Below are 15,945 nucleotides of genomic sequence, written 5' to 3' on the forward strand. Positions count from 1 at the left end.
TTGACACCTTTGAGGAGCAGTGGGTGCTGTCTGGGGTTCTCTGGTCGGAGTCCCCCTCAGGTTCCCTTCTTTTAGCCCTGTGATCTCACTCCTTTCCCTGTTATATCTTTAGTTGTCCCCTGTAATTAACTGAGATCCCGGATCTTGTGGATACTTCCCTTCTGCCCTCCCACTTCCAGGATCCCAACAGGACCACTCTCACAATACTGAGAGAAGCTCCAGATCCTCAAGGACCGTCAGGCCTGGGGCACATTTGAGAGATGGATCGTGGCTCCCATTTCTTCTATGCCCCAGAGAAAGGAGAGGGGCTTAAAAGAACATCATCTACCTGTTGATGGAGGATGACATTCCTCTCATGGATCCAGTGGAGATGCATGAGAGGGCCAGGGCCTTCTAGGCTAGCCTTTTCTCCCCAGATCCGACTGATGCCAATACATGTGGGGTGCTTTGAGATGAACTCCTGACAGCGTGGGTGACTGAGACTGGCTGGAGCTACCTGTCACTCTGGCCAAGTTCTTGGAAGCCCTCCGCTGCATGCTCACCAGTAAATCTCCAGGCATAGACAGGCTGACAGTGGAATTCTACTGCGTGTTCTGGGGTATCCTCAGCCCAGATCTTGTCACCATCTGGACTGAGTCCTTGGGGACTGGGGTCCTCCCTCTGTGGTGCACGTGAGCGTGCTTGCCTTGCTTCCGAAGAAGGGAGACCTCCGCGATCTTAGGAGTCCCATCTCTCTCCTCAGCACGAACTATAAGGTTGTGGCAAAGGCCACCTCGCTGTGGCTGGGATCTATGCTGGTGGACTTAGTCCATCCTGACCAGACCTACACCATCCCGGGCTGCACCATCTTCAACTACTTCTATTTGGTCTGGGATCTCCTTGAGCTTGGGTGTAGGGATCATCTGTAATTTGTGCTCCTGTCTCTGGATCAGGAGAAAATATTTGACCGGATGGACCATGGGTATCTCCTGGGCACTCTGCGGGCATTTGGCTTTGGGTCCTAATTCATGGGTATTCTCCAGGTGCTGTATGCTTCCGCGGAGTGTTTGGTCAGGCTCAACTGGACCATGATGGCATCTGTCAGCTTTGGGCGAGGAGTGAGTCAAGGCTGCACACTGTCAGGCTAGCTCTAGGCTCTGGCCATTGAACCCTATTATATCCTTGGGGGCAACAGTTTTAGGAAGAAATCACTGGAGACACAGAGAGCTGTAAAGCTTAAAAGCAGCCATTGATTGCCACACACTGAATTAACCAAAAACGAGTCTGAACTGGCTGAGCTATCCCCTAATAATCTAACTCCGTTGCCATAGCAACATGATTCTATTACCACGACAACCAAATACACAACATATTCCTCCCCCCTTAATGAGAACATCCCCTAAATAAAACAAACACTAAACTAGAGAAAGAGGGTAGACTGCCTCTGTTCCTGGCTAAACCCCAGGGATTATTTTGCCCTGTAACCGTGGGTTAGCCCTAACTAAAGATCCAGCCATTGAGTAGGCCTAGGTGAACTACGGAAGCCTTCTGGTGTCATTGCACCCAAAAGTGTCTGGGGCTCAGGGTTCGTAGTGCGAATGGGTGAGGATGTGGTATCAGCTCATTCTGGGCAGGGGTGTATCTCTGCAGCTGGCAGTAATGGAGGGGGAAGGTCAGGAACAGGTGACTCTTGATTCGGTGTCTCGCCGGAAGTGGTGAAGTCAGGCAACTCAAATGAAGATGTGTCCTGAGGTCTGGTATGACCTGGCAACAGCTGATCTACATGTCACCACCAGGTGAGCTCCTCTGCAGTCCAGGCTGTGTAGGAAACAGGTCCTGTTTGAGCGATGACAGTGGCAGGGACCCATTTAGCCCCAGAAGTATAATTCCAAGCCAAAACTCGCTGTCCCAGGCTAAAGGTTCGGTCTTTTGCTCTGAGTGCACGCCTGATGACTTGATCTTGCTCCTGACGTTGCACAGTTTCTTGGGGTTCAGAAGGTTTCAGCAGATCAAAGCAAGTGCACAGCTGTTGTCCCATCATTAGAAAGGCCGGGGATGCCTTGGTTGTAGCATGAGGTGTGTTTCTGTAGGATAGTAAGAAGGTGTCCGACACTTTTGAATGGATACTTGTCCCGTTGCTGATTTCAAAACTTGTTTCATTGTCTGTACAAATCTTTCAGCCAATCCATTAGTGGATGAATGACATGGTGCTGAAGTGATGTGATGTATCCCATTTGCCTTCATAAAATTTTGAAACTCCTGAGAGACTAACTGTGGTCTATTGTTGCTCACAAGTTGTTCTAGCAGACCAAAAAGACTAAAGAGTCCCCACAGGTTTTGGATAGTACTGTTGCAGTAGTGGACTGCATTATAGAGACTTCTGGCCATTTAGAATGGGCATCTACCACCACCAAGAATGTGCTTTCTTCAAGTGGGCCAGCAAAGTCAACATAAATATGTTGCCATGGGTTTTCAGGTCAGTCCCATGGATGTAGGGGTGCCCAGTGGGGTGCATTCCTCACACCCTGACATGACATACAAGCTCTTGCCTTCTCTTCAATAGCACTGTCCAATCCAGGCCACCAAAAATAGCTTTGTGCAATTTCCTTCATGCAGACTCTTCCACAGTGACCGGAATGGAGCTGTTCTAACATCTGTGATCTCAGTGGTAGTGGGATAATGACACATCGCCCCCACAACAAACAACCAGATTGGATTGATAACTCCGTCCTCCTGGACATGTAGGTAACAAGGTCGGGTGAGAGCAGAGAGGTTCGTCGAGATGTTCCGTGCGTCACCAGGTCCATAACTTGGGACAATACTGGGTCAGCACAAGTTGCCTTCTTTACCTGAGTAGCTGTGATGGATGTGTTCTCTTCTGTTCAAAGTAAAAGATTTTCCTTCTGGGCAATATCTTGATGTTTGACTGACAAAGACAATCTTGAGAAACCATTTGCATTGCTGTGCAGAGTGGATTTCCAATATTTGATTTCATATGTATGCATGAAAAGCAACAATGCCCAACGCTGCATATGACTAGCAGCTAATGGGAGAATGCCTGTATGGGGTCCAAAAATTGAAGTCAGAGGTTGATGGTCTGTGAGAAAAGTAAACTTTCGTTCGAACAGGTACTGATGAAACTTCTGAATTCTAAAAATGATTTCCAATGCCTCAAATTTGATTTGGGCATAGTTTGTGCTTTGCTTAGAGTGCATGAAGCAAAAGCAATAAGTCTCTCTTCTCCCAAAGGCATAATGTGTGCCATGACAGGAGGCATCGCAGGCCAACTGTAGGGGTAAGGATGGATCAAAGTGCGTCAGAACTTCAGAATTTAGCTGTGCACCCTTAGCTTTATTAAATGCAACATCACAGGCTTCAGTCTACTTCCAGGCCTTGTTCTGCCCAAGGAGTTTGTGAAGTGGTTTTAGCAGTGTGGCTAACTGTGAGATTAACTTTCCATAATAGTTTAATAGTCCTAGAAATAAGCGAAGCTGGCTAACATTTCAAGGAGGGGGAGCCTTCACAATAGCCTTAACTTTTGCAGGGGCCTTAAGAAGACCCGTAACATCAATGATGTGTCCCAAATATTCAACAAAGGGCTGGAAGAATTCACACTTGTCTTTGCGGACTCGTAGGCCATACTCTTTCAGTCTTTGTAGGGTAGCCTCTAAATTCTTTAGGTGATCCTCATTCCTTCCAGTGACCAGGATGTCATCCAGATAGCACTGGACTGGAAAGCCACACAAGATCTGGTCCATATCCCTTTGATACAGCATGGGAGCAGACGTTATTCTAAAGGGTAGGCAACAGTAAAGTCCTTTATGCATCACATTAGTCAACAGCTCTTTGGACTTTTCATCGACGTGCATCTGTAAATACACTTGACTCAGATCAATCTTACTGAACTTTTGTCCCCCAGCCAAGCCCTCAGAGAGGTCATCGATGCAGGGAAGCGGGTATTGCTCTGCACACAACACTGTGTTGACAGTGACTTTAAAATCACCACAGATCCAGAAGGAACCTTCTTCACTATTGGAATGATAGGAGTTGCTCATGGACTGTAGGTAACTGGTATTAGGATTCCATTTGTGACCACATGCTCCAGGTCCGCTTCAACTTTTGGCCTAATGGCATATGGCACAGTTCGGGCTTTCAGATATTTTGATGAACTGTCAGTTTTAATGTTCAATGTCACAGTGATTCCCTTCATACTTCCCAGCTCCTCTCCAAAAATAGCAACGTTTCCTTAGTATAGCGGTCAGACCGGTTTCTTCTTTAGTCATTCGGTGCATTTCTGCACAGTTCAGCTGAATCTTCCTAAGCCAAGACCTACCGTCAAGGCTGGGTAATTACCTCTCACCACAAACAGTGGCAATTTAGCAACCTGTCCAGTAAGCGCCATCTTAACATCAGTAGTGCCCAACATGGGCACAGCTTCTCCCATATACATCTTCAAAACAGTTTTTGTTGCTTGAAAGGAAGATGCTGTAGCTTTTCTTGATACATAGTCTCAGAGACCAGTGAGATGTATGCACCAGTGTCCAGTTCCGTGCATATAGGTTTGCTCTCAAACAATGGGGTTACCCAATATTCATGTGAGCCACTGCCAAAGACAAAACGTGGAATGGCACTTCTCGTGCTGAGGTATCTCCTTGGTCATCCTGGGTTTGCTTTACGATATGCAGATTTCCCTTTTTGGTTAGTCAGACCACAGGCGTCTTTTTCTTTTGTTTATAGGCACACACAATGTGTCCCTTTTGCCACATTGTCGACACACCGGGTCCTTACACCAGCATTCTGATGCATGGTGACCCGTCTTACCGCAGGGTAACATTCCTGACTCCCCACAGTTTTATGGGTAAGTTCTTATGACGCCATATGCACCCTAGGGGATGCAACAATGGATTTTGCCTCCTTTGTAGCCAGTTCCATTGAGACTGCAATATCAATGGCCTTCTGTAAAGTAAACAGCCACTGTCAATAGGCACTTCCGTATAGCTTCACTGTGCGGGCCACACACTAACCTGTCACGTAGGGCATCATTTAACATCATCTTAAATTCACAGTGTTCAGCAAGTTTTTTCAAAGTTGCTACAAATTGTACAACTGTTTTGTCCTCTTTTTGGTCTGTTCTTTTGTGGAACTTATATCTTTCAGTTATTACCAGTGGTTTTGGAGAAAAATGGGACTCCAGGATTTCCACAATGTCACTGTAAGATTTAGTCTCTGTGGTAAGCTGCGTAGCAGGGAGTAGGTCTTAGCCCCTACAACACTTAAGAATACTGGCACCTTCTTTTCCTCTGTAATGTCATTTACAATAACAAAAAGCTCAAAACGCTCAGTATACACATGCCACTGCTCTATATTCTCCTCAAAAGGTTCCAGTGGCCCCGTAAGTGTAGCCATGATTTTAGTTTGTTTGCACAGTCAGTGCAAACAGGCCAGTCCTCACCCCCTTCCAGCAGCAAAAAGATTTTTTTTCTCCCTTGACTTCCACTTCCTTCTGTTGCTGGGGAGCACAGAGATCCCATCCTCATTGCCATGTTATTAGATCCTTGGGGGCAACAGCTTTAGGAAGAAATCACCGGAGACACAGAGAGCTGTAAACCTTGAAACAGCCATTTATTGCCACACACTGAACTAGCCAAAAACCAGCCAGAACTGGCTGGGCTATCCCCTAATAATCTAACACAGTTGCCATAGCAACAACAAGATTCTGTTTCCACTCTGACAAGTTGGAGCAAAGAAACCCTCTTTGGGAGCTGCCACCTGATGTGCTGAGACTACTTCTGACCCTGTTTTCCCAGCCAGCTTGGGACTTCAGTCCAGGACCGGCTCTAGCCATTTCGCCGCCCCAAGCACAGCGGCACGCTGCGGGGGGCGCTCTGCCGCACTCCGGTCCTGCGACTCCGGTGGACCTCCTGCAGGCGTCCCTGTGGAGGGTCTGCTAGTCCACCGGAGCCGCCTGCTGCCCTCCTGGCAACCGGCAGAGCGCCCCCCCGCAGCATGCCGCCCCAAGCACGTGCTTGGCGCGCTGGGGCCTGGAGCTGGCCCTGCTTCAGTCTCTTCCCTGGTTTGAGCCAGACATGCTTGCTTGCTGCAAACACAGATCCAAGTCTGAACCACATCCCCCACAAGCTGCAGGTTTAACTGTAAACAGCTTAAGAAGTGCTCCTGCCTCCAGCACTCAGACACCCAACTTCCAATGGTGTCCAAACCCCAAACACATCCATTTTACCCCGTATAAAACTTATACAGGGTAAACTCACAAATTGTTCACCCTCTATAACTCTGATAGGGAGATCTGCACAGCTGCCCCTCCCCCCCCAGTTATTAATACCTACTCTGGGTTAATTAATAAGTAAAAAGTGATTTTATTAAATACAGAAAGTAGGATTTAAGTGGTTCCAAGTAATAACAGATTTGCATGTTTTATTTAATTTTGCTTGGTAATTCACTTTGTTCTAAGTCTAATACAGTAAGAAAGTGACTACAGATGAAATCTCAACCTCAGAGATGTTCCAATAAGCTTCTTTTACAGACTAACCTCCTCCTAGTCTGAGTCCAGCAATCACACACACCTCTGTGGTTACTGTCCTTTGTTCCAGTTTCTTTTGGGTAACCTTTGGGGGTGGAGAGGCTACCTCTTGAGGCAGCTGAAGACAAAATGGAGGGGTCTCCCAGGACTTTATAGTTTCTCTCTTGTGGATGGAAACCCCTCCCTCCCTCTGTGTAGAATCTCAGCTACAAGATGGAGTCTTAGAGTCACATGAGCAAGTCACATGTCCATGCATGACTTACTTCTCTACAGGGATATTCCCAGGAAAGCTCAGATGTGGATTGGTGTCTTTCAAGGTCCATTGTTAGCCAATTTACTTGAATAACCCCTTGACACTATGTTGATCAGATCTGCTGTAGGTGCTTTCTACAGCAAACACTTTAAATATAAGCATAGAGCCAATGCTCATAACTTCAGATATAAGAATGATACATGCATATGAATAGGATGAATATATGCAGCAGAACATAACTTTTGCAAAGATATATTACATGGCATATCTAGCATAAAACATATTACAGTTATGTCATTTACATTCATAAGCATATTTCTGTAAAGCGTTAGGGGGTGCAGTGTCATAACCACAACAACCAAATGCACAACAAGCCCTTACTCCATCTCATCCAAAAGAGGTTGATGGGGATGGTACTCCATGAGCCAGAGATGTGGATGTCCCATCAGTGTACACTGATGATGTACTCTTCGTGGTCCATGACCCGGGCAACCTGGTGTGGGTGGAGGCCTGCCAAGCTGTGTACTCGGTGGCATCCTCCACCCAGGTCAACAGCTCTGGCCTGATGGTCAGGGACGGGTGGCAGGCAAGCTCCCTCCTACTCATGCTTCAGGCCATTCGGTGGGGCACAGGTTCCCTGCTTTATGTTGGCATTTATCTTTCTGCCATGCATCCTTCTCCGCCGGAGATCTGGCATGATTTGGAGAGCAGGGTGGTTGAGTGCTTGCGGAGGTGGGCAGGACTGCTCCAGTGCCTCTCCACTTGGGGAAGGGCACTGGTGCTCAATCAGCTATTCCTGTCCATGTTCTGGTACTATCTCAACACCCTGTGCCCAGCCCCAGGGTGCCTGGCCCAGCTCCAGAAGCTGGTTCTGGAGTTCTTTTGGCCAGGGCTGCACTGGGTCTCTGTAGGGGTTTTGCGCAGATCCATGTCTTCTGCCTCCAGGCTCTGCAGAGACTCCTTTATTGTGTAGGTTGCTCAGTGTGGAGTACGTTGGCACACACCTTCCTCCGCCACCTGATATGACCTGCAGCTCTTTTATCACCATCCGAGAGGTCTTCCATGAGACCTCTCCCAGCTGCCGGTTTTCTACCAGGACCTTCTCTGGACCTGGAAGCTGGTCTCGGAGACCAGGTCCGTGGCAGCCACCGAGGGGGCAGATCTCATGGATCCCCTGCTACACAATCATCATCTTTGTGTTCAGGTGGCGGAGTCATCCTCGGTGCACCAGGGGTTGGTCCTGGTGGAGCTTACCAGGATCGGAGGCCTCCTGGACTACAACTGGGGGGACTGGGTGGATCCCTATGCACTCGGTTGGCGCACAGGGCTCTCCACCCTTGGTACTCCCCAGGCGTACTTTGGGAGATGAAGGCAGCCTTATTGCCCATTTCTAGATCTTTCCTCAAGCGGGTCCTGTGAGAAGGTATCCCCCACCCACCCCTCACCACAGGCTCTCTGGATCTTTTCATCGGGCTCCTGCCCCATGAGCCCTCTCAACCCCCACCCTTTGTACCCCAAGCCAGTTGTGCGATTTGCAGCCAATTCACTTCCGAACTATGCCACAGGATCATCTCTACATGCTCATGGTCCAAACTCTTCATTTCCCCACCCTCGTGCCCCACCCCAACACAAGTAGTGGGACCTTCTACCAGCTGCAGAGGGTGAACGGCCCTCCAGGGACATTAGTTGGCTGCTCCTTCATGGAGCCATGGGTATGGATGTGTACCTGGCCCGGTGCACCCTCTTCTCAACGCCTGACCTTTTTGTGGTGTGCGGGAGACCCTGGCACATGTCTGTCTGCAGTGCGCCTGGTTGCAGCCCCTCTTCTGGTTCCTTCAGAACCTCTCTTTGAGGTTGTGGCTTCACTTTCCCCTGCGCCTTTTAGGATATGCACAACCCATCCGTGGCCCCACGAAGTTTCAGGACCACCTTGTCAGCCTCCTCCTAGCCATGGCCAAAGTGGCCATATATGACACCAGGGAGAGGAGGTTGACTGAGTGGTGGCCTGCGACTCTAAGGCCTATTTTTGTTCATTCATCCATTCATGCATCCGCGCAGAGTTCCTCAAGGCAGTGTCCACTGGCTCCTTGGACACTTTTGAGGAGCAAGGGGCACTGTCCAGTGTTCTCTGCTCAATGTCCCCTTCTGGTTCCCTAGTTTTGGCCCTTTGACCCCCCCCCAACTCTGTTTTTTATTCATTGTCCCCTGACTTCAGTTGAGTTCTGGGCTCAGTAGTTCCTCCCCAGGTCGGGGAAGGGGCCTTTAGCTTATGCCTGCCCACTTCCCAGCACCCAATAGGACCACTCTCCCACTGCCTGGAGAAGAGGGAGGAGTGTCAGACCTGGGGCACGTTCATTCAATCCCGCATCCTTCGAGAGCTGGATCGTGGCTCCCACTTCTATACCATGGAGAAAAAGAGTGGGGTTGAGAAGCACATCATCTACTTTTTGGCAGCGGACAGCACCCCCTTCACGGATCTGGAGGGGATGTGTGGATGGGCCAGGGCTTTCTACTCCAGCCTCTTCTCCCCGGATCCAACTGACATCGATGCCTGTGGGGTGCTTTGGGACGAACTCCCAATGGTCAGCATGGGCGACCGAGACCAGATAGAGCTGCCTCTCACTCTGGCTAATAAATCTTGGGGTATGGATGGGCTGACCATAGAGTTCTACCACATGTTCTGGGATGTCCTCAGCCTGAACCTTGTCACCGTCTGGGCCAAGTCCTTGGGGCACAGGGTCCTCCCTTTATTGTGCAGGCAAGCAATGCTCACCTTCCTTTGGAAGGAGGGGGACCTCTGTGACCTTAGGAATTGGAGTCCCGTCTCGCTCTTCAGCGTGGCCTATAAGGTCATAGCAAAGGCCATCTTGCTGCAGCTGGGGTCCAACCAGACCTACACCATCCCGGGACGTACCATCTTTAACAATCTGTAGTTGGTCCAGGATCTCTTGGAGCTCGGGTGTAGGGATGATCTGTCATTCGCTCTCCTGTCCCTGGATCAGGAGAAGGCGTTCAACAGGGTGGACCATGGGTATCACTTAAGTACTCTGCAAGTGTTCGGCTTTGGGCCCCAGATCGTGGGTTTTTCTCCAGGTGTTGTACACTCTGCAGAGTGTCTGGTCAGGATCAACTGGACCCTGACCAAACTGGTCAGCTTTGAGCATGAGGTGCATTGGGGAGTCTGCTGTCAGGCCAGCTGTATGCTTTGGCAATTGAGCCCTTCCTCTATCTCCTCCATTGGAGGTTGGCGGGGTTGGTGCTCCATGAGCCAGAGTTGTGGCTGGTCCTGTCAGCGTACACCAACAATGTGCTCCTCGTAGTCCAGGACCCGATGACCTGGTGTGGGTGGAGGTTTGCCAGGCCATCTACTCAGTGGCCTCCTCCATCTGGGTCAACTGGGTCAAGAGCTCTGGCCTGGTGGTTGGGGCTGGGTGTCAGGGGAGCTCCCTCCTACCTGTGCTTCAGGCCATCCGGTGGAGAGCAGGTCCGCTGCTTTATCTTGGTGTCTATCTTTCTGCCACGCATCCATCTCCTCCAGAAAACTGGCACGGTTTAGAGGCAGGTGGCTGAGCAGCTGCGGAAGTGGATAGGGCTTCTCTGGTGCCTCTCCCTTCACAGGAGGGCACTGGTGCTCAACCAACTTGTCCTGTCCATGCTCTGGCACTGACTTAACACCCTGGTCCTAGCCCCAGGTTTCCTGGATGATATCCAGAAGCTGGTTTTGGAGTTCTTTTGGCCAGGACTGCACTGGGTCTCTGTGGGGGTTCTCCATCTCTCCCTGGAAAAAAGGGGACAGGGCCTGATGTGCTTGCACATGCAGATCCATGTCTTCTGCCTCCAGACCCTGCAGACGCTCCTCTATGGTGCAGATAGTCCAGCATGAAGTACATTGGCGGACATCCACTGCCACTTCCGAGAACTGCTATGTGACCGGCAGCTCTTTTATCTTCATCCGAGAGATCTTCTGCGAGACCTCTCTGAGGTGCCATTCTTCTACCAGGATCTCCTCCAGACCTGGAAAGTGGTTTTGGCCACCAGATCCATAGCCCCTGCTATGCAATCCACAACTTCATGTTCAGGTGGCGGAGTCCCCCTCGGTGCGCCAGCGGCTGATACTGGCAGAAGTTGCCAGAATCGGAGACCTCCTGGACTATGACCAGGAAGATTGGGTGGACCCCCTGACACTCGCTCAGCACATGGGGGCTCTCCACCCTTCATACTCCCCAGTGCATACTTCAGGAGGTGAGGGCAGCCTTATTACCCGCTTCTTGGGCTTACCTCAATCAAGTACTTTGAGAGGGTTCTCCCCACCCACCCCACACTCCAGGCCCTCCGAGCCTTTTAACAGGGCCCCTGCCCCTTGCATCCCCTCGGCCGCCCCATCCATATACCCCGATTTGCAGCCAGTATGCTTTCAAACCATGCCAAGGACACATCTGTACATGCTCATCCTCCATACTCTTCATTTTCTCACCCTCATGTCCTGCCCTGATACCAAAGGGCAGGACCTAATGTCACCCATTGAGGGTGGTGAACCCTGGTGGACCAGCCCGTATTCCACCTTAGTCCCACGGCCCACTGGGGATATTGGTTGGCAGCTCCTTCACGGAGCCATGAGCACAGGTGTGTACTTGGTGTGGTTCACCCCTGTCCCTTTTGTGGTGTGAGGGAGACCCTGATGCATGTTTATCTGCAATGCGCTAGATTAAAGCCCTATTCTGGCTCCTCCTAGATCTTTTATTACATTTTTGGCTGCACTTGTCTCCCCAGCTTCTCATTTGCACACACCATATCATAATGGACCCTTCTAGACTTAAAATTATATGGGTACGTCTACATAGCAATGAAACACTTGCAGCTGACCTGGGTAATCATACTTTAGTAAGGATTTTGACACTGTCTCACGTGACCTTCTCATAAAGAAATTAGAGAAATATAGGCTAGACGAACCTACTATAAGCTGGCTGAACGAATGACTGGAAAAACCATACTAAGAGTATAGTTATTAATGGTTTACAATCAAGCTGGAAGGGCATATTGAGTGTGGTTCCACAGGAATCTGTCCTCGGTCTGGTTCTATTTGTTAGTGCTTGTTAGTGAATACTAATCCTTTTAGTTCTTTCTGTCTGTATATTTGACTCATTTATATATATTAACTATGCTTTAGAATCTTTATCTTCAACAAAGAGTGTGTCTGAATTCTAAAGCCCAGAACACTAGTCTTGACTAATAAATAACCCTATTCAGGAATTTATTCATTATGCTGTGTTTAATAACATAAATACAGGGTGGCGTTGGTGGGGGAACCACAAATTGATGGATACTGGAGTGAAAATCCCCTGAGGATGACTGGGGCACTATATGTTAGCATATATATAATGCTAACATAAGCATATATAGACTAGAGAAACTAATAAGAGATTATTATTATAGTAGATGTTTTCTGTGGGGGAAATCTCTGCAAGAATGATTGTGAGGTAAGAAAGACCCACTGAGACAGATTAACTTGAAGAATTGTTAGTTCTCTCAGCTGTAAATAATCATACCTTCATACATATGTCAGGTAAGCTGAGACTATATAGAAATCACATCACAACATATGTTTCTGGGACTGGCAGAATATTCTTGGCAACTAGATTTCCTTTGTCTGAAACCTAACATAATGATAGTGATATGAAAACTTAGGCTGGGGGGCCAATGAACACCATGCATCCCTTCCAGATGCAGGACAGACATGTATCTAGCTCTTAGTCTGACAACAAAGGGTGGTAATGGATCTATTTATTTCTGTATTCTATATAGTGCTGTTCTAATCTCTGATTAATAATCTTAGATTAAATATTTTCAATTGAGCCTGTTATTTCTACAATTTTGAGTCATTAGAGTCACTCAGATACACAGCATATTCAATATCCTCATAAATAATTTGTACACAGAGAGTACACCTAAGTTCGCAGATGATAGCAAGCTGAGAGGGGTTGCAAACACCTTGAAGAACAGGACTGGAATTCAAAATGATCTTGAAACACTGGAGAAGCAACAACAGCAGGAGAGCAAGGAGAGAGAAAAGGATCAGCAGCATGAACCAGAAATGGAAAAAGTGCACCAACAGCGACCTTGTCCAGTAGGTGGGATTAGAGCCCATATATCTGTTTCCCCAAGTGTAAACTCCAAGTTACTATATTTCCTCACTTTAGGGAAGAGAAGGACATGGATGTGGTTTTACATGTTTGTAATGGGGTGTGAATTGAGCCAAGTGTCTGGCTCCCTTACTGATGGGGAAGGCATCAGATGCTTTAAGCCATATGGCCAGTGGGAACTATAGAGATTATGAGTAGTATAAAAAGCAAACTGTGTTGGAAATGTTTAAATTGACCCCCAATGCATACAGAAGATAGTTTGAGGAAAACAGGGAATTACACTGAGGATGCAACTGAAATGTGTGGTTACATCAGAAAACGAGGGGGCTGGTTGGGGAGTCATCATGACTGATGAGTCTTACAAGTAGCTCAGAGTGAATAATTGATATTTTGGTCTGGTGGCCAAACTGAAAAATCCAAAAAATAATTCAGTTTGTTTCTAACTGAAACTGGGGGAAGGTCTTTTTTTGTTTGTTTGTTTCTATGAAAAATAAAAAACAAAATAATTTTGGGTTGAATAAAATGCTTTGTTTATTCTGAAACAACACAAAATCAGTGTTTTGCTTGTTTTTCATCCTTTTTTGAGCTTTTTCAAAAATATGCTTCCTTTTTTAAACAAAAACCTTGTTTCAAAATATTTTGAATTAAGTCAAAATTCATTTCACAAATGTCAGAATGAATCATTTTGAGTTCTTCCAAAAAAATTTTCCTCTTTTTTTATTTGGCTGAAACTTCACCAAATTTGACCCGAGTTCAAAAACAGTTTCAGCTGCCCCAAAACTGCATTTTTTGATGAAGTTCTATTGGACTGAAATGGTTCACTGAGCTCTATTTATGACTTAATGAATTTGGAGAAGAGTTAGAAACTCTGTTTCCCTGACCTGAAATAGATAATAGATAACAATCCTAGAGAAGTGCACATAGCAAGGAAACTGGCAGATCATTATTTGAATAGTTGGCTTGGATTTGACAGAAAAACTGACATGAGTGGAATGGGATCAGAGAGCAAGGATTGGGCTCAAGCAAAACCCCACACCAGGACGGGAGGACCTACTGTAACGATTGGTGTATACAGCACCTCAACCCATAGATGGTGCTGTATTTTTATCTTAGTGCTAAATTGTTGTCTTGTGTTATTTGCTTTGGAAGGTTGAGAGGAAGTATTTGTCCTGCCTGGTGTGCTGAATTGGAACTTGCAATGTTACAATAAATTCCTGTCATTCTATAAACAGCTGTTACAACTGGTGGCAGCAGCTTCAAGATGGCAAAAGCACTTTTGACCAAGAAGAAATGTGGATGAGACTGGAATCTATGAGCACTTGACAGACTTTGAGCTGTCACTCTCTGTGAATGAGTGGCCTGAAAAGAAAACAGCACAGTACCTAGCAGTGTGCCTTCATGGTGATGCCAGAGCATTTTACCAGGAGCCAGTGTGGAGTGTGAATCTTACACACAATTATGCAAACCCACACCTGCTATGGGGAAGGACTGGCCTTTTAGAAAACTGGAAGGAATGGCCAGCCAGGAGGCAGCAGGGAGGGGAACCCCTGAACAGTTATTTGTGTGCACTGAAGAGACTGGTAGGGCTTTCCCTGCCCCACGCTGGTTGAGAAGTGGTTATGAGTCTATGCTTCCCAAGTCTCACATCTGTCTCAGTGAAGTGGCTAACAAAGTGGAGCAGGCCCAGGTGCAAGTTATTTGCAGGCCTCCCTTGGGTTAGATGAGAGAGACTGTTTCCCCTGTCGATCCCAGCAAATAGCAGTGATGGGGACTGTATGTGGTGGCCAGTGGAGTCCTGTTGGTTTCTTTCTTGGTTTTGTCTTGCAGTAGGAGGCTTCTGGGTACACGTCTGGCTCTGTTGATCTGTTTCCTTATTTCCTCGTGCAGGTATTGTAGTTTTGAGAATGCTTGGTGGAGATTTTGTAGGTGTTGGTCTCTGTCTGAGGGGTTAGAGCAGATGCGGTTGTACCTCAGTGCTTGGCTGTAGACAATGGATCGTGTGGTGTGTCTGGGATAAAATGGATGAGCTTGTTGATGTGTGTTGGGTGCATTTCTGAGTGTTGTGCATTATTTTGTAAGTATTTGAGGCAGGCCGGGATACCATCATGGTGAGGGGATGTTGGTGTATTAGGTAGGTGGCATCCATAGTGGCAAGGATGGTGTTCTGGGGGAGATGATTAATGTTGCAGAGTTTCTGGAGGAACTTGGTGCTGTTTTGGAAGAAGCTTGCAGTGGTGAGTGGATTGAGGATGGTTTCTATGAGTCCTGATTTTGCTTGAGTGAAAGTGCCATTTTCAGATATGCGAGATCTTCCTGGGTTCCCTTGTTTAGGTATCTTGGGAAGCCCATAGAAGTTCCATGGGGAGGGTTGTGGGGGATGAGATTATAAAGCTTTTCTTGGAGTTGTTTGGGGAAAGATTTGATAGTGTCTTTAAATTCCTGTGTGAATTATGGTGTGGGGTCATTTTTAAGTTCTTTACAATAGATTAAAAGAACAGGAGGACTTGTGGCACCTTAGAGACTAACACAAGTACTCCTGTTTTTTTTGCGGATACAGACTAACACGGCTGCTACTCTGAAACCTGTCATTGTAATAGATAGTTTAAGAGACTTGTCTATTGATTGTGTTGTCACAGTTATCATGGTTAGGGACTACAGTAGTGCCCTTTGTCTACTGGTTTGATCTCTATCTGGTGTTTAGATTTCAGGGACTATCCCCTGGGCGGTACAGAGACTGCAGTGGATGTAATGCATGTTTGAGGATTTCAGAGTTGATTTTTTTTCCTGAAGCAATTGATGTAATGGTCCAGTGTGGAATGTCCAGTTAGATGGCTGTTTTTCTTATGACTGCAGTGGGGATGTGGCAAGTGGGGATGTGAAAGATTTACTTAAGGCAGAGCTGGCAGAAAAATTCTTCTAGTTCTCTAAGCTACTGTTATTAGCAGAAAGCAGCAAACTAGGAGAATGGGAAAGTCAAGCACATGGACTAAGCAGATTCTAACAGAGGCATGTTTTGAGGAAATGAAGTGCTGAAC

This window comes from Gopherus evgoodei, chromosome 1, assembly GCF_007399415.2.
Source record: "Gopherus evgoodei ecotype Sinaloan lineage chromosome 1, rGopEvg1_v1.p, whole genome shotgun sequence".
Lineage (NCBI taxonomy): Eukaryota > Metazoa > Chordata > Testudines > Testudinidae > Gopherus > Gopherus evgoodei.